The 27739-nt window shown below is 43.1% G+C and overlaps 1 long non-coding RNA gene and 1 pseudogene across 1 annotated transcript; both read right to left on the reverse strand.

The window, feature by feature from the left end:
- Positions 1 to 268: 268 nt before the first annotated feature.
- LOC148135557 (histone H2B type 1-O-like) lies at positions 269 to 1011 on the reverse strand (annotated as a pseudogene).
- Positions 1012 to 3532: 2521 nt separating this feature from the next.
- On the reverse strand, positions 3533 to 27332 carry LOC148135558 (uncharacterized). Its single transcript, XR_015755289.1, has 3 exons — positions 27076 to 27332; positions 26797 to 26851; positions 3533 to 4843 (listed from the first exon to the last, which is right to left on the reverse strand). It is a non-coding gene; the product is annotated as an uncharacterized LOC148135558 (long non-coding RNA).
- Between the last annotated feature and the right edge of the window lie 407 nt (positions 27333 to 27739).

The following is a 27739-nucleotide window of genomic DNA, read 5'->3' on the forward strand; positions in this document are numbered from 1 at the left end:
GGATTTTAGCAACTTTAAACAAACAAGATGAAAAAATGATTCACTGACTTTTAATCTGCCCACTCTCTACAGACAGGGAAGAAGCTGTTTATGCAATCATCCCCACAACTGTACCTCATTAATTTGCAAACCTTTTATATAAACAAATATAGCACTAGTAAAATTATCCAGTGAAGAATCATATGTAAACTAAAACGAAGGTTCAGCTCTCTCTGGGAAGTTGTGGGTGGCCTTTGAGTTGTGGATGTGTTTGTTTCAATGCAGTGCCTCACTTGGAGCTGGTGTACTTGGTCATCGCCTTTGTGCCCTCCGACACGGCGTGCTTGGCCAGCTCCCCGGGCAGCAGCAGCCGCACGGCTGTCTGGAACTCCCGGGAGCTGATGGTGCTGCGCTTGTTGTAATGGGCCAGGCGGGAAGCCTCCCCCGCGATGCGCTCGAAAATATCGTTGACGAACGAGTTCATGATGCTCATGGCCTTGGAGGAAGGTGCCAGTGTCGGGGTGAACCTGCTTCATCACATTTTAGATGTAGATGGAGTAGCTTTCTTACGTGGACCGCCTCCTCTTCTTGCCGCCCTTCGCTAGCGCCTTCTTAATGATTTTCTTCGCGCCCTTCTTGGAGGCTTGCTGTGCTTTCTTCTCATCAGCCATAGCGCCGCTCACTTTCGGTCACAGAATAAAGGAAAGCAGACTCGGAGCTCCCTTTTTATAGGTAAAAACAATGACTGCAGATGCTGGAAACCAGATTCTGGATCAGTGGTGCTGGAAGAGCACAGCAATTCAGGCAGCATCCGAGGACAGGCAAAATCGACGTTTCGGGCAAAAACCCTTCATCACCGAAGACGTCATCAATGCTAATAAGGGATGGGAAATCCTGGTTCCTGAATGGGTGGCTCAGACGGTATCATTCCCAAACACATGTTTCTGTGATTGGTTTGTGTGGGACCCAATGTGGATCTGTCAGAATCGACAAAATGTGAAGTGGATGGTGATTCTGTTCCTGTCAGTCTGACTGAGGGAGATTTGTTTTGTGTCTGGAACACAGAAAGTGACTGTGGTATTGGCTCGGTTTCCTTTTGTTCCTTGTTGTGCTGATGTGGGAGTGGAAGGGTGTGTTTCTAGCTCCGCAGGTCTGTTTCTGGTCCTCTCTCTGGGCTGGAATTAACACTGAGTTTGCCACTTTTCTCAGTGGTTAGCACGACTGCCTCACCGCGCCAGGGACCCTGGTTCGATTCTAGTTTCGGGCGACTGTCTGTGTGGATTTTGCACATTCTCCCCGAGTCTGAGTGGGTTTCCTCCGGGTGCTCAGTTTCCCTCTCACAATTCGTGGGCGGCACGGTGGCACAGTGGTTAGCACTGCTGCCTCACAGCGCCAGAGACCCGGGTTCAATTCCCGCCTCAGGCGACTGTGTGGAGTTTGCACGTTCTCCCCGTGTCTGCGTGGGTTTCCTCCGGGTGCTCCGGTTTCCTCCCACAGTCCAAAGATGTGCAGGGTCAGGTGAATTGGCCATACTAAATTGCCCATAGTGTTAGGTAAGGGGTAAATGTCGGGGTATGGGTGGGTTTCGCTTCGGCGGGTCGGTGTGGACTTGTTGGGCCGAAGGGCCTGTTTCCACACTGTAATCTAATCTAATTCGAAGACGTGCAGGGAGTTGAATTTGCGATGCTAACTGCCCATAATGTTCCGGGATGTGTAGGTTAGTTGCATTAATCAGGGGTAAATGCAGAATTATGGGGAATGGGTCTGGGTGGATTACTCTTCGGAGGGTCGGTGTGGACTTGTTGGGCCGAAGTGCCTAATTCTACACTGTAGCGATTCTAAGACTGTGAATGTTTTCTAGGTTTGGGGTTGATGGAATTCGTTCTCAACTGCACGGAGTTGGAGAGAGATGAAAAAAAAAAGTCTCTATTTAAAACTTTTCTTGAGTCATAGGTTGAAAATGTCTGTCTTGACTGTGGGATTAATATATTTCTGAGAACTTGATTGCTAACTGTGGGCCCAGAGACCGATATATAACTGTTTGCTTTGCAAGTAACGACAGCGTATCAGAACCACGTTGCTACTCTTTTTATTTAGGAGTATTGAACTTTCACGCAGGGATTTAGAGCAATTGTCCTTCTCATATGAATGCCTGTTAACCAGCAACCGTTAGCATGCTATATATGTCTCACTTTAACCTTATATCTATCTTAGACATTTGGCATGAATTCAACACCACCGAGGCTCTGGTCCTCTGTGTAATAGTCAATTAGTGTTACTTCAGGACAGGTTTAATTCTGTATCCATCAAACACTGATGGAAGCGATAAAACTTTACACCATTTGCCTGCCACTTGCAAATGTTCCTCCAATCTGTGCCTATCCATTACTGGGAGGTTTTTGTTTACTCTATTTCACAGTCTTTACATGTCAGTATGTAACTGGACTGTAACTCAAACCTTCTGAAGTGTAACCTGTTGTTTCTTACTCTGTAGGTGTCAGTCATTAACATAAGAATGTGTCTCATTTAGTATCTACAATTTTGAGTGTGACCAAACACCACTTTAGACAGTCTCAGGTAGGACTCCCTCCCCTCCACAGCAAATCCTTACAATCAACTTCTGCGATTTGACAGTAAGTTTGTATTTATAACTGCAGCATTTGGCAAGAGGCAATATCTTGTACATTGCAGAAATTGACAATAACAATTTTATTGCTGATGTTACACTGTTTGTCAGTTTCTCACCAATAGATAGTTGCATTGTATCCTAACAATTTAATGCTTTGCAACTGACTCCATATTTCATTCTGTAACTGCCAGTTTGTTGTTTCTAATCTTGTTTTTACTCAGTTTTTGTGGTTTTGTTCGCCGAGCTGGAAATTTTTGTTGCAAACGTTTCGTCCCCTGTCTAGGTGACATCCTCAGTGCTTGGGAGCCTCCTGTGAAGCGCTTCTGTGGTGTTTCCTCCGGCATTTATAGTGGCCTGTCCATGCCGCTTCAGTTCCAGCTGTCTGCTGTAGTGGCCGATATATTGGGTCCAGGTCGATGTGTTTGTTGATGGAGTTTGTGGATGAGTGCCATGCTTCTCGGAATTCCCTGGCTGTTCTCTGTTGTCCCAGTCGAATTCATGTTGCTTGTCGTCTGACAGGGGATGAAACGTTTGCAACAAAAATTTCCAGCTCGGCGAACAGAACCACAACAATGAGCACCCGAGCTACAAATCTTCACCCAAATTTGAACTCAGTTTCTGTCAATGAATGGCATGTGAGAGAGCAAATATCTCAACATTTCTAACTTTCAGATGAATGTTTTTTTTTTCACTCCATCCCTGTTATATTACGGTGACTTGTAATTGAATCTGTCAGTGTGTGGTCTGTGAGCACACACAGTAAGTTACAGATAAAGCTAAAGGTGAATGTTGCCTCCCATTTCTGTCATGCAATTGCAGAGTATACACTACAGTTATGAATTTATTTCAGGATTTTGTCAGTTTAAATGTCTCAAAGCAGAGGACAAAAAGAAAAATCAGACTTCTGTGACATTTTTATCTGTCTGTGTGCACTTAGCTCTGAGAATATGTGAGTGCTATCAAAATGTACCTGTCAGTTTTTTTTAATGAATTGTTTTAAACCTTCACCTGTCAGTTTCTGCAATGTGAATGTTTATGTGCAGTTTTCATTCTGTACCGGAGTTTCAACTACATGAATGAATGAGTACATTTGAAAGTATCTATACCTTTCAGTGTGTGCTCTGTGAATAAATGTGTACTTACAATATTTGTCTCTGTTTAACATGACACTTGCCAGAAACTGCAGAAGCTCTTTTTATTTCAAATCTCTGTTGCTCAACATGCAAAAGATTTTATCATTTGCCATCAATGTCTGGGTAGCATGGTGGCACACTGGTGCCAGGGACCCAGTTTCAATTCCAACCTTGGCTCATTGTGCAAACTGCTCCCCACGTCTGCATTGGTTTTGTTACAACAAACCTCTTTACTAATTTAAAACCAGCAACACAGAAAAGATTTATCCCATGCAGTAATCTGTGAAAATTCAATAGCCAAGAACACATTAAAGATTAATAGCTTTATTTATTAAAGTATAACAGAGAGTGATTAACTAACAACTACTTACAACTCCTTCCTCGAACCTATCTTCTATAATACTACTCTGATAGAACTCCTGATTAAGATTTACAAAACAAAACTTCATACCTCAAAACCAGGCAACTTTTGGTTCTTTTCTGTATTCCTTTCTTTTGTTCTTCTTGGAGATTGTGCTTCACAGGTCACTGATCGATAAAGGTACCTTTAAGAGAGCTATTTTTCAGGCAGTCTTTTTACATGCTGGTGGTTTGGCAATTCTCCTTCTAATAGTTAATTTTTTCCCGGTCTTGTACCTTCAGAGCATCGGACTGTATCATTGGCTTATAAGATTGTCAATATACTCAATTCATACTGGATTGGAATTTGGTATTTTCGGGATATAATTTAAACCGATTGGTTGAATTCAATTTTGTTTTTGTCTCCAGGCAAGCAGCTCCTTGAGTTGTTTGACCAAATGTTACTTTTTTTTTCAGAACACTTGGTGCTGTCCAGAAGTTCAACTGGCTTAAAGGTAGTTATACTCACGTCTTCATAACAGTTTCCTCTGGGTATTCCAGTATCCTTCCACAGTCCAAACAAGCAGGTTAGCTAGATGGTAAATGGCACTGTAATATTCAGCAATGTTCAGAATAGGTGGATTAACTATGTTTAAGATGTGGTTATGGGGGTAGGCGTCTATATCTGGGTGAGATGTGCTTTGGCAAGTTGTTGCAGGCCTGTGGGCCGAATGATCTCTACCTGTACTGGAGGAACTCTGTACTGCAAATTAAAGTGAGACATTTTATACCATTGTCAGTCTCTGGCACTCTGAAGCAGGTTGGAAAATTTTTACAACTTTTATTCAAAAGGTACTGTTTAGGATTGTAAGTTATTTTCTGGATTGGTCAGTCTCTGGTCTGAATGTGTACTTTGAATTTATTGTTCACATGTTTATAACAAGGCCAGTATGAGAGTTTCTTCATTCCGTGCCCAATAATTTCTGGGTATCTGTCTGAATGCATACCTTTTCATGTCAATGTTTGATTTTCCTTTGGACTACTTGAAAACAAGTATTTATTCAGTCATTTTGTCTGAGATTTGTTCTACTTTTTGTGGAAACAAATTAACTTGCAATATTTGTTTCAATCTGATGCTTGGCTGCTATTTAATTCCTCCAGTCTGGATAAAAAGATTCAAGAATTACATCCAGTCAGAGAGTCAGACAGCAAGTTTAAGCCATGGTGAGATAATTGGATGAATAATTAGTCTGAATTTTTATTTACTTCTTTCCCAACTTAAGTGGAATACATTGTGAACATGCAATAGGTTCAGTATTTTCTAATAAACAAGTAGAATTTACTTTTCGATTTAAAAGCTTTAGGAAGTTCACTTTTAAACTGGGACTGACATACTTCACTCTCACACTGTCCTGGATAACTTGTTTAATGAAATGCTAGTTCTCCCAACTGTGATATCATGCCCCTCATGACTTTTCTATTTTTGCCTATAGACCTACGAACCTGACAGTATTTCTGTAAGTTGCAAGTTATTCTGTATCCACTGTGTATTGGCACCATCTTACTCTTTGTTGTGTCCAGAAATTATCTCAGTTTCCTTCAAGTCCTTCATGACACAAATAAGGACAATAACTGGAGCAATCTGCAACTGTTTGTTCTTCTGTGAGTACAGAACTAATCTTGTTTCTTCCATTTACTTGTACGGTTTGTGTACTCAGAAAGTACTTTCTACCTGTCAGTCTGTGCTATCCTTCAAAACTCAGCTCAGATGTGACAGACGGTCAACAGATTAGAGCAACGTTGTCCAGTGAAAAACTTGGAAACTAAAATTTAATGTTGTCTACTCGGGCTGTTGTGTATACGTACTGATTTTATGTATAAAAAACATTTTTGAACGGAATAGTTGTTATGATACAAGGATGCCAACACTCACTTGATCCTGCGTTGTGTTACTGAGCAGTTTAAATGTTTGCTGTAAAGTGGACAGCCAATTAGCAAAGGAGAGCATTTTCAGTTCATGTTTCCTGAAGTGAATGGTAAAGACTTTATTTTCTTTGACTGTTTGTGTCTGTAAGATTCACTGGTAAGTGAAACCACAACATATTGTCTAGTCCCACTTGCCAGTATTTGACGCGTATCCCTCTAAACTTGTATATATCCAGGTGCCTAGAAAAGGTTGTGATTGTACCCACTACCTCCACTTCCTCTGGTAGCTCATTCCATTCAATTGCCACCCTCTATGTGATAAAGTAACCCCATAAATCCTTTATAAATCTTTTTTCCACAATTCAAACCTGTGCCGTCTATTTTTGCACTCACCCAAATTTGGAAAAAGACCTTGGCTATCACCATATCATGCCCCTCATGATTTTCTCAACCTGTACAAAGGTCACACCTCATTCTCCGACAGTCCAGGGATCAAAGCAACAGCCTGTTCAGCCTCTCCCTAAAACTCAAAACCTCCAGTCCTGGCAATGGAAAGTCCTGATGAGAATAATGCAGTTGACGTGGTTTACATGGACTTCTGTAAGGCCTTTGTCGAAGCATAACCCCCCCCCCCCCCCCCACCGACCAGGGATGAAAGACTCAGCAGGCAGGCAGGCAGCATTCAGGCAAGTGGTCGGTGTTTATTCAAGCAGAAACGGGTTAGTGCAAGGAGAGGGCCAAATGATCTTCTCCCGAGACTGGCCTCAGAACAGAAGTTCATGACGCACTCTGATTTTACAATAATAAGCAATATTGTTTCTAAATTTTCTGATAACAATCACATACAACTTGATTATGATGTTCCTCCCTCTTAGTTTGCATACCGTAATCAATGAGGCACCTAATCAATGATGGGCATTTCCATGGACAGCTCCAGGATCCCCGACCTCTCAGAGTTTAGAGGACACTGTAATCTCTAGGCCTTGCAGTCTTTCTATGCATCCTATTCATTCACATTCCAAAGTTATTTTCTAGTCACCCTTGGGTTTCTCTCAGTCTAGCTTGTCTCTCAGGACTGCTTGAATATTGTTATTCATTGTATTCCATTTTATAAAGTTCAATTGCTCCTCTGATATAATTAGCACAGTAGGGAATATATGAAGAAAAAGACAAAAGGACAGTTTGTTTTGACTTACTTGCCATCGACTTGTAATTTTAATTTCTGTTATAAAAACTCAGTTACAAAATGTAAAGTAATTTAGCTATTCCAACTATTAGCACTTTGTGATTAATGGGCTGTGAGCAATCTATTGTGTTCTGGGTGTAAGAGAAGTCATTATCTAAACCTTCACTTCCAGGTTTAAATGCTTCTTTTCCTCTTTATGCTTTAGTATTATGCACCTATATTTTAGGCTGGAAACTACTGAGATGATGCTACGTCTCTTTACGAGAACCTAATTCTTAATATTCTAACTTATTTCAAGAAACTACATACTATAAGATAACTTGAGCTGTTTTAGGGCATTAATGGGCTGTAACTAGCACCTGGTGTCTGATCATTAACTGGGAATATTACCCTTTCATTTAATGTGGCTAGAATTACTCATTTATTGGACCTTCGGTCTGCTTGTCAGAACTGTTTCGAATGGGACCAGGCTGGGCCCTTCTTACTGTCCTCGCAGTGGCTTATTGAATGATATCATTCTGCCTTACTGTGCGAGTAGGCTGCTTGGTGTAGTTTCTTCCTGCCATTGCGTTTCACATCCTGCTGTTTAATTCTTAAAGGCCAGCTTGTGTTAACAGATATGGGACACTCTATTCTGGCCAGGTACAGGCCACCCCTACAGCCTTTGACAAAGTCCCATATAAAAGACTGGTCCAAACCCAGCTCTTGGAGTCTTAAGCAAATTGGAGCTGAAATGAGCTTGCAGCCAGGATGCAAACTATAATGGTGGTGGGTTGTGTTTGTGACTGGAAGCCTGTGACCAGTGGTGTACCACAGGGATCAGTGCTTGGACCCTTGCTGCTTGTTATGTACATATTAACAATTGGATGTGAATGTAGAAAGTATAATTAGTAAGCCCGCAGATGAATTTTTCATGTGGAAATATTACACGTTTCAGTGCAGCCTTGGAGTGCAAAGGGCCTGTTCCTGTGCTGTATTGTTCTTTGCTCTCTGACATGAAAGTTGGTGGTGTTGTTGACAGTGAGGGAGATGGTGTCAGGCTACAATATGAGGACATTGGGGACTGCAATGACAGATGGAATTTAATCCTGTTAACTGTGAGGTAATGAATTTTGGGCAGTCTAATAAGGGAAAGAATTACACAATGAAGGATTGGTCCCGAGGGAGTACTAAGGAACAAAGGGACTTTGGTGTACAAGTCTATAGATCACAGAAGGTGTCAGCACAGGCAGACAGGCTTCTGAAGAAGGCATACAGAATGCTTTCCTTCAGTACCGGAGCTGTTGAATATAAGAGCAAGGAAGTCTTATTACAACTTTGTAAAACAGATCAAATACTGTGTGCAGTTCTGATTGCCACACAATTAGAAGGAAGGGATTGGCTGGAGAGGATGCAGTGGGTTGGAAAGTCTCCTGAAAAGGGACGACTGTATGAGCTGGGTTTGGTTTCCTTGGAGCAGAGAAGGTTGAGGGAGGATCTGACTGAGATATACTAAATTGTGAAAGATGCCTCACTGTCACATGGCAAAAGTTGAAGTGGAGGGGAAAACAGTTTAGAGGATATCTGAGAAAAATATTTTGACGTAAAGTTTGTAATATGCTGCCTGAGAGTGTGATGGAATACTCTCACAGCATTTAAACAGCATCTGGATGTGCCCTTAAGAAACCAGGGCATAGTCGGCTATGGGCCAAGTGCAGGTAAATGGCATGAATGCAGTTTGGAGTTTGTTGGACATCATGGACATGGTGGACTGAAGGGTCTGTTTTTCTGCTGTATGACTCTATAACTATAAAATCCTTGTAAATGTTTTCTGCACCATCTCAAGTTTAACAACATTCTTCCTGGAGAAGGGTGATGAGCATTGTACGCAATCTTGCAAAAGTGGCATCACTGATGTCTTGTACAGCCACCACATGACATCCCAACTCCTACACTCAATGTTCTGACCAATGAAGGCAAGCATGTCCAATGCCTTTTCACCGCCCTGTCTACCTGTGACTCGACTTTCAAGGAAACATGCACCTGCGCCCCTCTGTCTCTTTGTTCAGAAACAATCCCCAAGACCCCACCATCAAGCGTAAAGGTCCACTCCTGGTTTGTCTCATCAAAATCTAACACCTCACATTTATCCAAACTAAATTGAATTCTTCTCGCAAAAAGATAAAATGAGCAGCTCAGGGGTGGGGGTATACTTACCAGTGGTAAGCCACAGGATACAGGTCTCTGGCACAGAATCTGTCCCTGCTACTCAAATGTGAAGCGGGGAGAGGAACATCGCATTAGTCATTGGGTTCTCCATAGTTAAAGGGACAGATCGGATGTTCTGTGGGAAAGAGAGAGACTCATGGTTGGAGTGTTCCCTCCCAGGTGCCAGGGTGCATGATGTCTCAGATAGTGTTTTTGGGATCCTTGAAGAGGAGGGGGAGCTGCCCCAAGTCATGGTCCACCTAGACACTAACAACATAGGTATGACAAGGGATGTGGATTCAAGGCAGAAAGTCAGGGAGCTAGGATGGAAGCTTGGAGCTAGAACAAACAGAGTTGTTATCTCGGGTTTGTTGCCTGTGCTACATGCTAGCGAAGTGAAGAATAGGGAGAGAGAGGAGTTGAACAGTTTTTCACAGCAGAGAGCGGCGCGAGCTGGGCGGAAGTGAGGTTGGAGAGCAGAGCTGGTCGGGAAGGTAAGTGATTGTTATATAAAGAACTTACCTCGACGCCAACGGTCTTTTCACAGCAGAGAGCAGCGCAAGCTGGGCGGAAGTGAGGTTGGAGCGCAGAGCTGGTCGGGAAGGTAAGTGATTGATATTTGAGTGGGTGTGTTCTAGACCCCAGGCCCTACATAGTAGGGCCTCCCTCCCATCCTCCTCCTCTAACCTAATTTTAAAGTCCACAGGTAAGCTACTCAGTGTTCTTGTTTTGGAGACGAGGTGTAGGGTAATGGCAGCGCAGACAGTGGAATGTTCCTCCTGCAGGATGTTTGAGTAGGGGTGACCACCGATACTCCTGCCGACTTCATCTGCAGGAAATGCAGTCAGATCCTGCTCCTCACAGAACGAGTTAGGGAACTGGAACTGCAGTTGGATGAACTGAGGATTATTCGAGAGGCTGATAGAAGCGACAGGGACATAGCTACGCCAGAGAACAGAGGTAGCTGGGTAACAGTTAGAGGTGGGAAGGGGAGGAAGCAAGCAGTGCAGGGATCCCCTGTGGTCGTTCCCCTAAACAATAAGTATACCGCTTTGGATACTGTTGGGGGGGACGGCCTAGCAGGGGTAAGCTGCAGTGACCGGGTCTGTGGCGCGAGGTCTGGCTCTGAGACCCAGAAGGGAAAGGGGGAGAGGAGGAGAGCGCTAGTTATAGGAGGCTCTCTAGTTAGAGGGACGGACAGGTGTTTCTGTGGACATGGGCGAGACTCTCGGATGGTTTGTTGCGTCCCGGGTGCCAGGGTCCGAGACGTCTTGGACCGTGTCTTCTGAATCCTTAAGGGGGAGGGTGTGCAGCCAGAAGTCATGGTGCACGTTGGCATCAACGACATAGGTAGGAAGAGGGGTGGGGAGGTCATTCAAGAGCTCAGGGAGTTAGGCTGGAAGCTAAAAGCTAGGACAGAGAGTCGTCATCTCTGGGTTGTTGCCGGTGCCATGTGACAGTGAGGCAAGGAATAGGGAGAGTGTACAGTTGAAAACGTGGCTGCAAGGATGGTGTAGGAGGGAGGGCTTCAGGTATTTGGACAATTGGACTGCATTCTGGGGAAGGTGGGACCTGTACAAGCAGGACAGGCTGCACCTGAACCAGAAGGGCACCAATATCCTGGGGGGTAGGTTTGCTAGCACTCTTCAGGGGGGTTTAAACTAATTTGGCAGGGGGATGGGATCCGGACTTGTAGTCCAGCAAGTAGGCTAGCTGTTTGTCAGGATGTCCAAGAATGTAGGGAGGCTGTGAAGAAGGTAGCACTGACAGGGAATACTTGCGGACACAGAGATGGGTTCAAGTGCGTATACTTCAACGCAAGGAGTATCAGAAATAAGGTAGGTGAACTTAAGGCGTGGATCGGTACCTGGGACTACGATGTTGTGGCCATCACGGAAACGTGGATAGAAGAGGGACAGGAATGGTTGTTGGAGGTTCCTTGTGACAGATGTTTCAGTAAGATTAGGGAGGGTGGTAAAAAAGGAGGGGAGGTGGCGTTGCTAATTAGAAATGGTATAACGGCTGCAGAAAGGCAGTTCGAGGGGGATCTGCCTTTGGAGGTAGTATGGGCTGAAGTCAGAAATAGGAAAGATACAGTCACCTTGTTGGGTGTTTACTATAGGCCCCCCAATAGCAGCAGAGATGTGGAGAAACAGATTGGGAAACAGATTTTGGAGAGGTGCAGAAGCCACAGGGTAGTCGTCATGGGCGATTTCAACTTCCCAAATATTGATTGGAAGCTCTTTCGATCAAGTAGATTGGATGGGGCGGTGTTTGCGCAGTGTGTCCAGGAAGCTTTTCTAACTCAGTATGTAGATTGTCTGACCAGAGGGGAGGCCATATTGGATTTGGTACTCGGTAATGAACCGGGACAAGTGATGGGCTTTAGTGGGTGAACATTTTGGTGATGGTGACCACAATTCTGTGACTTTCACCTTGGTTATGGAGAGAGATAGGTGCGGGCAACAGGGTAGGTTTTACAATTGGGGGAAGGGTAATTACGATGCTGTAAGACAGGATCTGAGGAGCATAAGTTGGAAGCATAGGCTGTCAGGGAAGGATGTCGTGGAAATGTGGAACTTTTTCAAGGAACAGATACGACGTGTCCTTGATATGTATGTACCTGTCAGGCAGGAAAGAAATGGTCGTGTGAGGGAACATTGATTGACGAGGAAGGTTGAATGTCTTGTAAAGAGGAAGGAGGAGGTTTACATAAGGTTGAGGAAACAGGGTTCAGACAGAGCAGTGGAGGGATACAGGATAGCCAGAAGGGACCTAGAGAGCTAAGAGAGGGCATGAAAAATCTTTGGCGGATAGGATCAAGGATAACCAAAAGGCATTTTATGCGTATGTGAGAAACATGAGAATGACGAGAACGAGGGTAGGCCCGATCAAGGACAGTAGTGGGAGACTGTGTATTGAGTCGGGAGAGATAGGAGAGGTCTTGAATGAGTACTTTTCTTCAGTATTTATGAACGAGAGGGACCGTATTGTTGAAGAGGAGAGTGTGAAATGGACTGGTAAGCTAGAGGAGATACTTGTTAAGAAGGAAGATGTGTTGGACATTTTGAGCAACTTGAGGATAGACAAGTCCCCCGGACCTGACGGGATATATCCTAGGATTATGTGGGAAGCAAGAGAGGAAATTGCAGTACCGTTGGCAATGATCTTTTCGTCTTCACTGTCAACGGGGGTGGTACCAGGGGACTGGAGAGTGGCGAATGTTGTGCCCCTGTTCAAAAAAGGGAATAGGGATAACCCCGGGAATTACAGGCCAGTTAGTCTTACTTCCGTGGTAGGATAAGTAATGGAAAGGGTACTGAGGGATAGGATTTATGAGTATCTGGAAAGACACTGCTTGATTAGGGACAGCCAGCACGTATTTGTGAAGGGTAGGTCTTGCCTTACAAGTCTTATTGAATTCTTTGAGGAGGTGACCAAGCATGTGGATGACGGTAGAGCAGTGGAAGTAGTATACATGGATTTTAGTCAGGCATTTGATGAGGTTCCCCATGGTAGGCTTATGCGGAAAGTCAGGAGGCATGGGATAGAGGGAAATTTGGCCAATTGGATAGAAAACTGGCTAACCGGTCGAAGTCAGAGAGTGGTGGTAGATGGTAAATATTCAGCCTGGAGCCCAGTTACAAGTGGAGTTCCGCAGGGATCAGTTCTGGGTCCTCTGCTGTTTGTAATTTTTATTAATGACTTGGATGAGGGAGTCGAAGGGTGGGTCAGTAAATTTGCAGATGATACGAAGATTGGTGGAGTTGTGGATAGTGAGGAGGGCTGTTGTCGGCTGCAAAGGGACTTAGATATGATGCAGAGCTGGGCTGAGGAGTGGCAGATGGAGTTCAACCCTGCCAAGTGTGAGGTTGTCCATTTTGGAAAGACAAATAAGAATGCAGAATACAGGGTTAACGGTAGGGTTCTTAGTGAGGTGGAGGAACAGAGAGATCTTGGGGTCTATGTTCATAGATCCTTGAAAGTTGCCACTCAGGTGGATAGAGCTTGTAAGAAGGCCTATGGTGTATTAGCGTTCATTAGCAGAGGGATTGAATTCAAGAGTCGTGAAGTGATGTTGCAACTGTACAGGACTTTGGTTAGGCCACATTTGAAGTACTGTGTGCAGTTCTGGTCGCCTCACTTTAGGAAAGATGTGGAAGCTTTGGAGAGGGTGCAGAGAAGATTTACCAGGATGTTGCCTGGAATGGAGAATAGGTCGTACGAGGATAGGTTGAGAGTGCTAGGCCTTTTCTCGTTGGAACGGCGAAGGATGAGGGGTGACTTGATAGAGGTTTATAAGATGATCAGAGGAATAGATAGAGTAGACAGTCAGAAACTTCTTCCCCGGGTACAACAGAGTGTTACAAGGGGACATAAATTTAAGGTGAAGGGTGGAAGGTATAGGGGGGATGTCAGGGGTGGGTTCTTTACCCAGAGAGTGGTGGGGGCATGGAATGCGCTGCCTGTGGGAGTGGAAGAGTCAGAATCTTTGGTGACGTTTAAGCGGCAATTGGATAGGTACATGGATGGGTGCTTAAGCTAGGACAAATGTTCGGCACAACGTTGTGGGCCGAAGGGCCTGTTCTGTGCTGTATTGTTCTATGTTCTATGAACATGTGACTAAAGGGATGGAGTGGGAGGGAGAATTTTGGATACCTGGTTAATTGTGGCTCACTCTAGGGTAGGTGGGACTTCTACAAACATGATGGTCTACACCTGAAGCAGAGGGGTACCAATATCCTGGGGGAAGTTTGCTAATGCTCTTTGGGAGGGTTTAAACAAATTCAGTAAGGGAATGGGAACCTAAATTGTAGTTTCTGTGTCCAGAGGTTAAGAGTAGTGAGGTTAGAAATATGGCTTCAATGTCACAGGAGTGCACCGCCAAACAGGAAGGTGGTTTGAAGTGTGTCTACTTCAACACCAGGAGCATCCGGAATAAATTGGGTGAACTTGCAGCATGGGTTGGTACCTGGGACTTTGATGTTGTGGCCATTTCAGACACATGGATCAAGCAGGGACAGGAATGGTTGTCGTAGGTTCTGGGATTTAGATGTTTCAGTACGAACAGAGAAGATGGTAAAAGAGGGGGAAGGTATGGCAATGACAACATTACAGTGGTGGTAAGGATGTACGAGGACTCGTCTAATGAGGTAGTATGGGCTGAGGTTAGAAACAGGAAAAAAAGAGAGGTCACTCTGTTGGGAGTTTTCTACAGGCCTCAGAATAGTTCCAGAGATGTAGGGGAAAGGATTGTAAAGATGATTCTGGATAAGAGAGAGTGTAACAGGGTAGTTGTTATGGGACACCTATAACTTTTCAAAATATTGACTGGAAATACTATATTTTGAATACTTCGGATGGACCAGTTTTTGTCCAATGTGTGCAGAAGGGTTTCCTGGCACAGTATGTAGACAGGCCAACCAGGGGAGAGGCAACAATGGATTTGGTACTGGATAATGAACCCGGCCAGGTGTTAGATTTGGAGGTAGGTGAGCACTTCGGTGAGAGTGACCACAATTTGGTTATGTTTACTTTAGCGAAGGAAAGGGAGGTCGGTATACACTGCAGGGCAAGATTTATAACTGGGGGAAACGGCAATTATGGTGCGATTAGGCAAGACTAATGACGCATGGATGGGAAAGGAAACTGCAGGGGATGGCACAATTGAAATGTGGAGCTTATTCAAGGAACAGCTACTGCGTGTCCTTGATTAGCATATACCTGTCAGGCATGGAGGAAGTGGACAAGTGAGGGAGTCTTGGTTTACTAAGGAAGTTGATCGCTTGTCAAGAGGAAGAAGGCGGCTTATATTATAATGAGGCGTGAAGGCGCAGCTAAGGCGCTTGAGAGTTACAAGCTAGCCAGGAAAGACCTAAAGAGAGAACTAAGAAGAGCCAGGAGGGGACAAGAGAAGTCTTTAGCAGATAGGATCAAGGAAAATCCTAAAGCTTTCTATAGCTATTTCAGGAATAAACGAATGACAAGAATAACTTCCGGGCCAATCAAAGACAGGAGTGGAAAGTTGTGTGTGCAGTCCGAAGAGATAGGAGAAGTGCTAAATGAATATTTTTCATTGTCTTTTTCCCCGTGTGAATACCAATGTTGTTGTGGAGAACACGGAGTTACAGGCTACTAGACTAGATGGAATATAGGTTCACAAGGAGGTGGTGTTAGCAATTCTGGGAAGTGTGAAAATAGATAATCCCCTGGGCAGATGGGATTTATCCTAGGATTCTCTGGGAAGCCAGGGAGGAGATTGAAGAGCCTTTGACTTTGATCTTTGTTGTCATTGTCTACAGGAATAGTGCCAGAAGACTGGAAGATAGCAAATGTTGTCCCCTTGTTCAAGAAGGGGAGTAGAGACTACCCTGGTAGTTATAAATCAGTGAGCCTTACGTCGGCTGTGAGTAAAGTGTTGGAAAAGTCTACAAGAGACAGGATTTATAATCCTCTCGATAGGAATAAGTTGATTAGGAATAGTCAATATGATTTTGTGAAGTACAGGTCATGCCTCAAAAACCTTTTTGAGTTCTTTGTGAAGGTGACCAAACAGATGGATGAGGGTAAAGAAGTTGATGTGGTATATATGGATTTCAGTAAAGTGCTTGATTAGGTGTTTTCAGTAAGGTTCCCAATGGTAGGCTCTTGCACAAAATATGGAGGCATGGGATTGAGGGTGATTTAGCGGTTTGGTTCAGAAATTGGCTATCTGAAAGAAGACACAGGGTGGTAGTTGATGGGAAATGTTCATCCTGGAGTTCAGTTACAAGTGGTGTATCGCAAGGATCTGTTTTGGGTCCACTGCTGACCTGGGTAAGAGCGCAGAAGGATGGGTTAGTAAATTTGTGGATGACACTAAGGTCAGTGGAGTTGTGGACGGTGCCAAAGGACATTGCAGATTACAGAGGCACATGGATAAGCTGCAGAACTGGGCTGAGAGGTGGCAAATGGAGTTTAATGTGGAAAAGTGTGAGATGATTCACTTTGGAAGGAGCAATAGGAATAAAGAGTACTGGGATAATGGTAAGGTTCTTGGCAGTGTAGATGAGCAGAGAGACATCCATGTACATGTGCGTAGATCCCTGAAAGTTGCCATCCAGATTGATAGGGTTGTTAAGAAGGCATACAATGTGTTAGCTTTAATTGGGAGAGGGATTGAGTTTTGGAACCATGAGGTCATGCTGCAGCTGCACAAAACTCTGGTGTGGCCGCACTTGGAAAATTGCGTCCACTTCTAGTCACCGCATCACAGGAAGGATGTGGAAGTTTTGGAAAGGGTTCAGAGGTGATTTACTGGGATGTCATCTGGTCTGGAGGGAATGTCTTACGAAGAAAGGCTGAGGGGCATCAGGCTCCATTAGAGAGAAGAAGTTTGAGAGGTGACTTAATAGAGACACACAAAATAATTAGAGGGTTAGATAGTGTGGACAGTGAGAGCCTTATTCCTTTGATGGTGATGGCTGGCAAAAGGGGACATTGCTTTAAATTGAGGGATGATAAATATAAGACAAATGTCAGAGTAGTCTCTTTACTCAGTAGTAGTAGAGGCATGGTATGTTCTGCCTGCAACTGTAGTGGACCCGCCAACTTTATGGGCATTTGAATGGTCATTGGATAAATATATGGATGAAAATGGAATAGTATACTGTGCTGTCATGTTTTATGTTCTATTATCTCACTAAATCTTTCCTACTCCATCGTTTCAAATTACAATTATGTGATCGCATTGATTATTTGAGAAAATGGTATTGATTTTCTTGTATTTAATATCAGACTTCATGGGAATGCAGGGCTACTTGTAGAAAATGAAAGTTAATTTGAAACAATGGCACAAGAAACCTTTTTGGTGAAGACAGAGTCATAAAGAAAATCTGTTCCTGCAAGTTGGAGAAATGGAGAATGACGTTGTGCTAAAGGTGGGGATGGCAGCTCCTCTGCCACCATGATACATTGATGGAAATGGAATGCTGTCTGAGTGGGAGTAGAATTGTTAGCTGGATGTCTCTGACTGCTGCAGACCACAATGACTCCACATGAGAGTGATCATTTCCTGTTGCCTGCAGTGTATATGAAACTCCATAACTGTCAGTCCCTGCTCTGCAGTTGTGATGTTTGTATTGTGAACTAATTCTGAATCAGTCAGTTGCTGTGTGCGTGTGCAGTAATTATTTTCCACTGTCAGGAACAACATTAGAAATTCCTGGAGAAACTCAGTTCTGAATAGCAGCCACTAGCCCCAATACATTAACTCTACTTTCTATCAATGGATGCTGCCAGACGTGCTGAATTTTTCCAGCAATTTCTACATTTGTTTCTAGCCCCTAGCATGTTCAGTTTTATTTATCAGGCTTTGGCGCACAATGGGTGTTTGGAATTCACATTATTTAATTGTCATGTCTCTGTATGTGACAAAAATTCATTAAACGTTTAACTCTGTCCTGCCCAATCACTAATAAACTTAATAACACTGTTTCATCCAGTAAATTGGTGACTTTTGTCTGGTTTCCTTCTATCTCTGTATTTAACGTCTATGTTATATATGGTTTTCTTTTCCATCTTGATTTTAACTTTAAAAAAGTCATATTAAATGTAGATTTAACGCCTATCCCAGGCACCTATTTCAGATAAGAATTCAGTCTAAACCCCTTGAAAAATAGTGTAAAATATCAATGGGCTTGACAATATTAGACAAGAACTTTCAAAAGCTGATTGGCAGCAGATGCTCGCAGGTAGTTGATGGCTGGAAAATAGGAAACCTTCAAAAATGAGATAACAAGGGTCCAGAGACAGTCTGTTCCTGTTAGGGTGACCGGCAAGCCTGGAAGTGTAGGGAATGCTGGATGATGGTGAAATTGAGGTTTTGGTTAAGAGAAAGAAGGAAACATACGTCAGGTATAGACAGGAGAGATCGAGTGAATCCTTCGAAGAGGCAAAGACAGTAGGAGTATAATCAAGAGGGAAATCAGGAGGGCAAAAAGGGGGCACGAGATAGCTTCGGCAAATAGTTTTAAGGAGATTCCCAAGGGATTTTATGAATACATTAAGGACAAAAGGGTAACTAGGGAGAGATTAGGGCCTCTCAAAGATCAGCAAGGTGGCCTTTGTGTGGAGACGCAGAAGATGGGGAAAGATACCAAATGAGTATTTTGCATCAGTGTTTATTGTGGAGAAGGACGCAGAAGATATACAATGGGGGGACATAGATGGTGACATCTTAAAATGTCCATATTACAAAAGTAGTATTACTGGATGTCTTGAAACGCATAAAGGTGGATAATCCCCCAGGACCTGATCAGGCATACTGTATAACTCTGTGGGAGGTTACAGAAGTATTTGGCATGTCCCTTGTCGAGATATTTTTAACATCGCTAGTCACAGGTGAAGTGCCGGAAGACTAGAGGTTGGCTAACATGGTGCTACTATTTAAGAAAGGTGATAAGGAAAAGCCAGGAACTATAGGCTGGTGAGCCTGCCATTGGTGTTGGACAAGATATTGGAGGGAATCTTGAGAGACGGAACTTACACGTATTTCGACAGTCAAGGTCTGATTCGGGACAGTGAACATGGTCTTGTCCAAGGGAAACCATGATACACAAACTTGATTGAGTTTTTTGAAGAAGTAACGAAGAGGATTTCCCCATGCGAGACTGGTTAGCAAAGTTAGATCTCATGGAATACAGGGAGAACTAGCCATTTGGAAACAGAACTGGCTCGAAGGTAGAAGACAGAGGGTGGTAGTGGAGGGTTGTTTTTAAGACTGGAGGACTGTGAACAGTGGACTGTCACAAGGATCGGTGCTGGGTCCACTACTTTTTTGTCATTTGTATAAATGATTTGGATGTGAGCATAGGAGGTATGGTAAGTAAGTGTGCAGATGACACCAAAATTGGAAGTGTAGTGGACAACGAAGGAGGTTACCTCAGATTAAAATGGGATCTTGATCAGATGGGCCAATGGGCTGAGGAGTGGCAGATGGAGTTTAATTCGGATAAACGCGAGGTGCTGTATTTTGGGAAAGCACATCTCAGCAGGACTTATACACTTAATGGTAAGGTACGAGGGAGTTTTGCTGAACAAAGAGACCTTGAAGTGCAGGTACATAGTTCCTTCAAAGTAGAGTCGCAGATAGATAGGATAGTAAAGGCGGCATTTGGTATGCTTTCCTTTATTGATCAGAATAGAGTGCATGTTGAGGCCATACTGGACATTGGTTAGGCCACTTTTGGAATATTTCATACAATTCTGGTCTCCTTCCTATCAGGAGGATGTTGTGAAACTTGAAAGGATTCAGTAAAGATTTACAAGGATGTTGCCAGGGTTGGTGGATTTCAGCGAGAAGGAAAGGTTGAATAGGCTGGGGCTGTTTTCCATGCAGCATCGGAGGCTGAGGGGTGAACTTATTGAGGGTTATAAAATCATGAGGGCATGGATAGGATAAATAGACAAGGTATGTTCTCTGGGATGGGGGAGTCCAGAACTAGAGGGCATAGGTTTACAGGGAGATGGAAAAGAAATAAAAAGACCCAAGTGGCAAGTTTTTCATGTAGAGGGTGGTACATAAATGGAATGAACTGCCAGAAGAAGTGGTGGAGGCTGGTACAATTCCAACTTTTAAAAAGCACCTGAATGCATATATGAATAGGAAGGGTTTGGGGGGATATGGGCCGGATGCTGGCAGGTGGAAATAGATTGGGTTGGTTTATCTGGTCTGCATGGACAAATTGGACTGAAGGGTCTGTTTCTGTGCTGTACATCTCTTTGACTCCATGATTGTTGAGGGTAGAGCGGTGGACGTGATCTATAAGGACTTCAGTAAGATGTTTGACAGGTTTCTTCATTGTAGACTGGTTAGCAAAGTTAGATCACATGAAAATCGCAGAGAACTAGCAATTTGGACACAGAATTAACTTAAACATGGAAGACAGAGGGTGGCGGCGGAGGGTTACCTTTCAGACTGGAGACCTGTGATCAGTCATGAGCCACAAGGATCAGTGCTGGGTTCACTGCTTTTCGTCATTTATATAAATGATTTGAATGTGAACACAAAAGGTTTGCAGATGACACCAAAATTGGCAGTGTAGTGGATAGCAAAGAAGGTTCCCACCGAGTACAAAAGGATCATAATCAGATGGGCCAATGGGCTGAGCAGTGGCAGGTAGAGTTATTTCAGATAAATGCTAGGTGCTGCACTTTGGAAAGGCAAATCAAGGCAGGAGTTATATACTTAATGGTAAGGTCCTGGGGAGTATTAAGAAACAAAGAGACCATAGAGTGCAGGCTCGTAGGTCCTTGAAAGTGGAGTCGCTGGTCGATAGGATAATGAAGACGACATTTAGTATGCTGTTCTTTATTAGTCCGAGCACAGAGTTTTCGGGGTTCGGACGTCATGTTGATGCTGTACAGGTAATTGGTTCAGCCGCTTTTGGAATATTGTGTGCAATTTTGGTCTCCTTCCTATCGGAAGGATGTTGTGAAACATGAAACATTCAGAAAAGATTTACAAGATTGTTTCCAGGGTTGGAGTGTTTGAACGAAAGGGACAGGCTGAAGAGGCTGGGGTGTTTTCCCTGGAGTGTTAGAGGCTGAGAGGTGACCTTATAGTATTTTATAACCTTTATAAAATTCTGACCTTTATAAAATCAGGAGGATTATGGATAGACTAAATAGACAAGGCATTTTCCCTGAGGTGGGGGAGTCCAGAGCTAGAGGGCACAGGTTTCAAGTGAAAGGGGAAAGTTTTAAAAGGGACCTAAGGGGCAACCTTTTCATGCAGAAGGTGGTGTGTGTGTGTGTGTGTGTGTGTGTGTGTGTGGAATGAGTTGCTAGATGAAGTGGTGGAGGCTGGATCAATTCCAACATTTAAAAGGCATGTGGATGCGACATGAATAGGAACAATTTAGAGGGATGTGGGCCAAGTGCTGGCAAACGGCATCTGTGTTGGCTAATGGGATTTGATTAGTTTCGAATATCTGGTTGGCATAGGTGGCTCAGACCGAATGGTCTGTTTCTGTGCTCAACATCTCTATAACTCTCTGGCTGTGATTTATTACAATTATTGGCAAATGGGGTGATGTACGTAATGAATGGAGAGAAAAAGAAAAAAATTAATTCCTCCGAGGGAATTGACTCTTGATTTGAAAATTTCTCTCTGGAAATTGAGTCAATGTGTGTCTAATTCAATCTGCTCTGTGACTGTGGAAAGGATGTTCTTCAGTCTGATTGTAGTAACATAACTGCTGTTTGTTAGAAGGAACTGATCACACTTGGTTTTGTACTGAGGACATATTACACTGTCATTGTCCTTCAAGTAATTGTCTGGAGGGAGATAGAAAATCAACATTAAGTCAATGGAATAATTTAATAATCATTTGGCTGTTCTTCCTTCAAGACAGCAATTCCAACAGGACCACAGGGCTGATTCTATTATTGCCTGAGCTGCTCTTTGGTGACTGTATCAAAAAAACATCTGTACCAATTCGCTGAGAACCAGATACTAACCAACTCCTCTACAAATGGGATGGGATAATCTAATGCAAGTGCGTGTCTGGATATGAAAGTTTCCTTATCTATCCATACCTGTCAGTTCCTGCTCAGTAAATGTGTGAAGACAATTATCAAGATGAACCTGTTAAATGCTGCTCTGTGAACATCTGAGTGTAATTATCAAACTGTAATTATCAATCCATATAATCTGTGCAAATATGCGAGTGAATACAGTTATCAATCTGTCCCTGTCACTCTCTGGTAAATATATTTACATTTTCTCACCACAGAGACAAATAGGGACAGACTGATAACTACACTCATACATTCATATAGCATAAACTGACAGGTGCAGATTGGTAACTGAACTTGTGTATACACATCGGAGAAACTGCCAGGGACTGGTTCATAAATACATTTAACACATTTTAAATAAATACGATCAATCTCTGTGTGTTTGTCTGATGTGGATATGTGAGCTTAGTTATCCTGTCAGTTTCTGCCCTGCGAACGTGTGTTTGCTTAACCAATCTGTCCCTAATAGTTTCTCCTGTGTGTCTGAGAATGTAGTTATCAACCTGAACATGTAAGTTTCAGCTATGAGAACGTGTCAGTTTCTGTTGTATGAATATTAAATGCAGTCATCAATTTGAACCAATCAGTTTAATCTGTGAAAATGCAGATATTCACCTCTACCTGTTAGTTTAAGCGATATCAACATGTGAGTGCAATTATCAAACAGTCCGGGTCAGGTTTTGCTATTTGACACCAGAGTATCATTGTCAATCTGTTCCTACTACGTCAATATGACAGTGTAGATACTAATGGGTTCCCGTCAGTTTCTTCCCTGTCAATATGTGAATACAGTTATTGAGCAGTACCCATCAGCTTCTGCTCTGAGAGTGTGGTTGTATTAATCAAACTGTAGCAGTTAGTTCAGTGATGTGAATGTGGGAATACAGTTATCATTCTCTTCCTGTCATTTTCTTCTTTGTCAAAGTGAGTGTAACTGTCAATCTGTATCTTTCAGACTCTGCTGTGTAAATACATAAATATAGTTGTCAATCTGTAGCTGTCAGTTTCTGCTTGGTGAATATGTTTCTGTACTTGTCAATCCTTCAGTTTCTACTGAGTTTTCACCTGTCGATATCAGTCTCTGCTTTGTGAATGTGAGAGTTTAATTATCAATCTTTCCCTGTCAGGCTCTGTAATATCAGTGTTTGAGTGTATTTATTCATCTTTTCCTGTCAGTTTGTCTGACTGTAATTATCAAACTGTACCTCTCAGCTTCTGCTACATGAATATGTGAGTGTAATTATCCATTTGATTTGATTTGATTTACTTTTTGTCACATGCACTGAGATACAATGGAAAGTATTGTTTTGTGTGCTTTACAGGCAGATAATATCATACAAAATGCATCAGGGTAATAGAACAGAATCTGCAATACAGTTTTGAAGCTGCAAAGAGAGAGAGATTAACATTAAAATTTGAGCCAGATTAGAGTGGTGCTGGAAAAGAACAGCAGGTCATTTCATCAGGAATGTCCGAAACATCAATTTTCCTGCTCCTCGGATGCTGCCTGACCTGCTGTGCTTTTCCAGCACCACTCTAATCTGGACACTAATCTCCAGCATCTGCAGTACCCACTTTCGCCTTAAAATTTGAGCAGTCCATTCAAAAGTCTGATGACAGCAAAGAAGCTGTTCTTGAGTTTGTTGGGTGGTGTATTCAAACTTCTGTATTTTCTGGTGGTTGGTAGGAAAATATTAGTTTTTATACATAAGATAGGCTGGGTGGAAGGGTGACGAGTAAAAGATAGATGGAGATAGAGTCCAAAGAAAGAGAAGAACAGTTGGACAGACAGAGGAGTGGGGTGACATGGTGTCACAGCATCGGGGACACGGGTTCAATTCCCACCTCGGGCAATTGTCTGTGTGGAGGTTGCACATTCTCCCCGTATCTGCATGGGTTTCCTCCGGGTGCTCGGGTTTCCTCCCACAGTCCAAAAATGTGGTTAGATGAATTGGCCATGCTAAATTGCCCGTAGTGTTAAGTGAAAGGGTAAATGAAGGGGAATGGACCTGGGTGGGTTTCTCTTCAGAGGGTCGGTGTGGACTTATTGGTCCGAAGGGCCTGTTTCCACACTGCAAGTAATCTAATCTGTCAGACTAAGTGGGTGAAAAGTTTATTAATAGGGCCTGTTAGTGGCTAACAATTGGTAGCGTTTAATAGCAGACTAAATGTTAACAAGGCCGGATATGTGGGTTTTTGGGTAATGACATGGGAGAACTCAAGCCCTGTAGTTATTGAACTCAATATTGAGTCCAGAAGGCTGTCGAGATCCCAAGCAGAAAATGAGATGCTGTTCTTCCAGCTTGCACTGAGTTTCACTGGAGCACGACAGCAAGCCTGAGACAGAGATCTTGGCCAGGGAACAGGGTGGTGTGTTGAAGTGGCAGGCAACTGGAAGCTCAGGGTCTTTTTGTCTGGGCAGAATGTAGGTGCTCTGCACTGTGGACATCCAATCTACTCTCAGTTTCCCTAACATAGAGGAGACCACATTGTGTGCATTTTCCTTGCCACCATCAGTTCTGAGGACCGGTCACTAGACCTGAAACATTGCCAGACCTGTGAATTTTCCACTAATTTTTGTTTTGTTATCAATCTCTGCCTGTCAGTTTCTTCTCTGTGAATATGTGAGAGTCGTTATAAAAGTGTACACGTCAATTTATGTGATTTGATATTGGGAGCATAATCAATTTATTCCTGTCAGTTTCTGCTTTATGAATATGAGAGTGTAGTTATCAGTGTTTCTCTGAGATTTACTGCCAACTACATGTGAGAGTTATTTACCAACCTGTCCCTGTCAGATTCTGCTCTGTGCAAATGAGAGTGCAGTTATTAATCTGTATCTATCAGCTTCTTGTTTATAAATGTGCAAATTCATTTATCATACTGTACCTGTCAGGTTTTGCTATGCGAATGTGTTAGTCTAGTTATCAACCTGGACCTGTCATATGTGTGTGTGTGGGATTATTGTTCTCTCCCTTTTAGTTGCCACAGTGTGAATATTGTCAGAGCAGATATCCAATCAATGTCTGTCAGTTTTGGTTGTGTCCATACGAGAGTTTAGGACTTGATGTATACATGTCAATTTCTGCTGTGTCCATGTAAGAATTTAGGAATTGATCTATACATGCCAGTTTCTGCTGTGTGACTGTGAGAGTGAAGTTCTCAATGAGTTCCAGTCATGTTCAACTCTTATATACCAAAGTTGCTCAATTCTCTGGCAGCCAATAATATTCGAAGAGTCTAATGACATCCATGAATCTCTCGTTGATTGCCAGAAAAACTCATCTGGTTCAGTAATGTCCTTGAATGAAGGAAACTGCCATCCTGACCTTGTCTGGCCTGCATGTGACTCCAGACCCACATCAATGTGGCTGCATGGGTAGTATGGGATAGGCAATAAATGCTGGCTGAGTCAGTGATGCCCTCATCCCATGAATGAATTAGAGAAAAGAAAATCTGTGACTGAGATTCAGTCCAACAATAGTGTTTAGGGTGTTGAGATTGGGCCTTAATCTCTTATACATTTTGTGATTTATGACTCAATCACAGAATTGGTACAACCATTCAGCCGGTTGTCTCTGCACTTAGACATTTTATTCTTTATCTGTTCTCCATACTAGTTTCCACTAATTGTTGGGATTCTAATCTTCATTCACTCACTGCCAGTGTCTCAGTGTAAATGCCAATTTGAGATTAGTTCTGCAGTTATTAAACTTTTGAATACCTTGAGTGCCAGTTTTGCTCTGTGTGCAACAGTGACAAGTCAAGTATATGGATGCCATTCTCTATGTTCAGTTGTGTTTTTTCAGCAGGGTGTAGGGTAAACCCGTTCAATATTTGATAAACCTGTGTGATTAAGGCATTAATGTTCGTTCCATACTTACGTTTGCCAAGAATCTGAATTTTATTGTATTCAATCTCAGCTTTCTTTTTACATTTTGTGCGTGCAGTCGTCTTTGGCAGTTGCAGCTGGGCACTGCAATAATGTGAACATCTGATATGAACATCTTCTGAAGTGATTAATAATGTGGACAGTCAATTTATGACTGTCCATATCTGGAAGTAGTTGTGGACCTAAATTGCATTTTTTTTTCCCTTTTACCATTAACTGGCTGAGTGAGAGTGAGTTTTGTGTTGTGCTGCCAATATGTATCACTTTAAAGAGTGGTACTGGTCGAGATCACACCAACATTGTCTGTATGCCTGTGTGATTCCAGTTCTGATACACTTTATGACGTAGGTTTAAGGTCTTACCAATCAGTGTTTCATACATTAAAAAAGTATGGAAATGCTTCTGCATTACTGAGGCCCTCAACCAGAATGGGAGCGTGCATAAAGTGTGCTTTCATCAACACTCGGCTGAGAGTGAGAATGAGAGAAACAGACAGACACAGATGTGTATGTACGTATGTGAATGAAAAGAATAATTTTGTCCTGCTCAGTTACTCATACATGTCCAACATTGCTTCTATATCTGCACTCAAATATACACTTCATATTTATATTTGTTATAACCATGTAACACCATGATCGGTTTGTTCTGATTGATTGTAACTTTAAAAATGCCAAATCTACATATTAATTTAATGCAGCTCAAAAATGTATATTTACTATAAGCATACAGTCTAACCTGCTTCTAACCTTATGAATGGTAATTGGCTTTGAGTAATGGAATTTACTGTCACGGAGGTGGAAAATACTGAAAACAGGTCAAAATAATGTAGATTTATATATCGTCAGTTGTATTTAACTCTTGGATTGAATGTATACTTCTGGAAATGGAGTTCAATGTGTATCTGACTCAATCCACTCAGACAGTGGAAAGGACCTTCTCCTCTCTGACAGTGGTAACATACCTGCTGGGTGAGAGAAGCAGTTGGTCACTCTTGGATTGGTCCATCAAATATTTGCCTGGAGAAAGACAAAAGAGAAAGCTCCTGTGCATCACTAGCAGCTGAGTAGGAAGATATCAAATGATCAATACAATATTCGGGTCATGATCATTACAATTCTTTGTTTTTGAACAGGGCAAGGTGAACAGTGCAGATCCTGGTTCCACTCGAGCCCTGAGCTCCTTCCAGTCTTTTTGTGTTTCCCAAATTCGAAAACATTTCACTTTGATAAAATAAACTCACCAACATATGGACATCTCCACAAATGGAATGATTGCACAGTTCAATGTCCAGCTCCCAATACATTTAACTGTTGAAAAACAAATATTGGGCAGGATTTCACATACCTGGAGATGTTTATCCGGTGCCTGCTATATTTATCTTACACAGGATTATTACATTTGTTTCTACTGTCCTTTATTTCAAAGTCTATTCGCAATAAAGAGCGTGAAACAGAAGCCAAACAATGAATTCCCATCAGTGTTTAGGGGATTATAAACCCCAAGAATGTCCCACAGCAGCTTCTTCCCGCTCTGCCTCACTCAGCAGGCCCACACACAGCCCGAGAAAGGCCTCTCTCTTCCCCCCAGCCCGCTCACTCCAAGTTCCGGGACCAGTTCCTGCTCCGCTCGGCCTCTTACAAACAGCCCCCGGTTCTCCCTGAACTCACCCCGAATCAATCCCGGTCTCCGAGCCCCCCCCCTGTTTCCCAGGCTCCCATCCCGATATGCTGCTGGAAGGAGCCTGCTGTTCCCTCGCTTCCCTGGGCGCTGATCTCTCCATCGCGGTCTGTTTCAAACGAACCTCTTGCACTCACTGAGTAAATGCTCCTCAATGGCAGCACTGGGGGAGGGCCTCACGCATGCGCTCCTCTGCTCAGGAACAATCATCGCGCATGCGCTGCTTT

Source organism: Chiloscyllium plagiosum, unplaced genomic scaffold (assembly GCF_037043375.1).
Source record: "Chiloscyllium plagiosum isolate Xiang-an unplaced genomic scaffold, Cpla_swu_hap1 HiC_scaffold_49, whole genome shotgun sequence".
Classification (NCBI taxonomy): Eukaryota; Metazoa; Chordata; class Chondrichthyes; order Orectolobiformes; family Hemiscylliidae; genus Chiloscyllium; species Chiloscyllium plagiosum.